Source organism: Theropithecus gelada, chromosome 17 (genome assembly GCF_003255815.1).
Source record: "Theropithecus gelada isolate Dixy chromosome 17, Tgel_1.0, whole genome shotgun sequence".
Taxonomy (NCBI): Eukaryota; Metazoa; Chordata; class Mammalia; order Primates; family Cercopithecidae; genus Theropithecus; species Theropithecus gelada.
Genome location: NC_037685.1, coordinates 17,663,853 through 17,666,040, shown reverse-complemented (window position 1 = coordinate 17,666,040; position 2,188 = coordinate 17,663,853).

Genomic DNA, 2,188 nt, shown 5'->3' with positions numbered 1-2,188 from the left:
TTGTCAAATTGTATTATTATGTAATCATTTTCTTATTTTATGTCTTCCATGATACGTTATGCTACTTACTGTTCTAGGCACAGAAGATGAAAGCATAAAACAGGATTCTTTAAGGAACACATAGACTAACAAAGAAGCAGTAGTGTGACTGAGATACTTTGTCAGCTTATGCACGAGATAGAGTGGAAACAAAAGATGGAGAGTACACAGTAAAGAGGTTTAAAAAGTCTTCATGGAAGATGTGACACTGTGTTTCAGTTCATTTCAATGTTATATAGTCCTGCCTCTAGATTACTTATAGTACCTGACATAATGGCACATATCACTTCAGTCATATGGATTCAATGTGTCACTTCATGCATGACAAGTTTGCTTTGCTTTATGAAACTTTGTGAAACTTCTTTTTTCATTTAAATTTTTATTTTATATTCAAGTGTTATGCGTGCAGTGTTATTACAAGAATATATTGTGTGATGCTGATGTGTGTGTTTCTATTGATTCCATCACCCTGCTAGTGAAAATGGTACCCAATAGGAAGTTTTTCACCCTTTCCCCCACTTCCTCACTCTCTCATTTGGTAGTCCCTAGTGTCTGTTATTTCCATCTTTATGTGCATGTGTACTCATGGTTTAGCTCCCACTTATAAGTAAGAACATGCAATATTTGGTTTTCTGTTTCTTCATTAATTTGCTTGGGATAATGGCCTCCAGCTGCATCTATGTTGCTGCAAAGGACAAGATTTCATTCTTTTTTATGGTTGTCTAATATTCTATGGTGTATATGTACCACATTTTCTTTCTCCAATACACCATTGATGGGGACCTAAGTTGTTTCCATATCTTTGCTATTGTGAATAGTACTATGATGAACATATGAGTTTATGTGTCTTTTTGGTGGAACAATTTATTTTCCTTTGAGTATAGAGCCAGTAATGGGATTGCTGGGTGGAATGGTAGTTCTATTTCTCATGTGAAATTATTTTTTTTCCTGAGCATTTTCTAGATGTGGTGGGTTGGATCTCTAGATGCAGAACCCAGGGATATGGAGGGCTAATCTGTACATATACTGAAATGCATATTATGGGTCAAGGACTGTCCAAAGCTCTGAGAAGACAGAGATGGATAAACAAGCTATGAGTAGCAGATTACAGAGTAAAAAGTATAAAATTGTAGATAGAACCAGGAGTGGTGTCTCATGCCTGTAATCCTAGCACGTTGGGAGGCGAAGGAGGGAGGGTCACTTGAGACCAGTGGTTCTAGTCCAGCTGGGCAACATAGCAAGACCCTGTCTGTATGAAAATAAAAAATAAAATTAGCTGGAAATGGTGTTGCATGCCTGTAGTTGTAACTACTCAGGAGGTTGAGGCAGGAGGATCTCATGAGCTCAGGAGTTTGAGGCTCCAGTGAGCTACAATTGCATCACTACACTCCAGCGTGGGCCACAAAGCAATACCGTGTCTCTAAAAAAATAATAAAAAATAACTAATAAAATAAAATACAACTGGGAATGGTCTAAGAGCAGGGAATGCTGAGGGACAGGGAAATGCATAGAAAGAAGAAAGAGTGGTGTTGAGTAAAGGGTTAATGGTATAAAACAGAATCAGGCATCTGCATCTGTAGGCACAAATGGCACATAGGATTCTCACAACTAAAATGCAGGATGTTAGCTTGTCTGATGATAGAAAAGGCTGTAAAAGCAGCCAGAGTCTGAGTCAGAAAAGGCTTTATATAACCTACAGTACTGTTAGAACTTGGTCTCACAGCAGTAAGAAGACAGGGAAGAGCTTTGATGGTGAGAATGGGATTGGGTATGTGTTTTAGAAAAGTTACTCTGGTAGGTATGAATACTCCGGTTTACTAGTTATGACAATAAAATACGAGAGAGCCAGATATTCTAGATGTACGTTTTCAAAAAATGCAGAAACATTCTCCAGAAAACATCTTTTTTTTTTTTTCTTAAAAAAAAAAAAGGGATACATGTGCAGAACATGCAGGTTTGTTACATAGATATACATATGCTATGGTGGTTTGCTGCACCTATTGATCCATCCTCTAGGTTCCCTCTCCTCACCCCCCACCCAGCAACAGGCCCTGGTGTGTGTCGTTCCCCTCTCTGTGTCCATGTGTTCTTATTGTTCAACTCCCAATTATAAGTGAGAACATGTGGTGTTTGGTTTTCTGTTACTGTG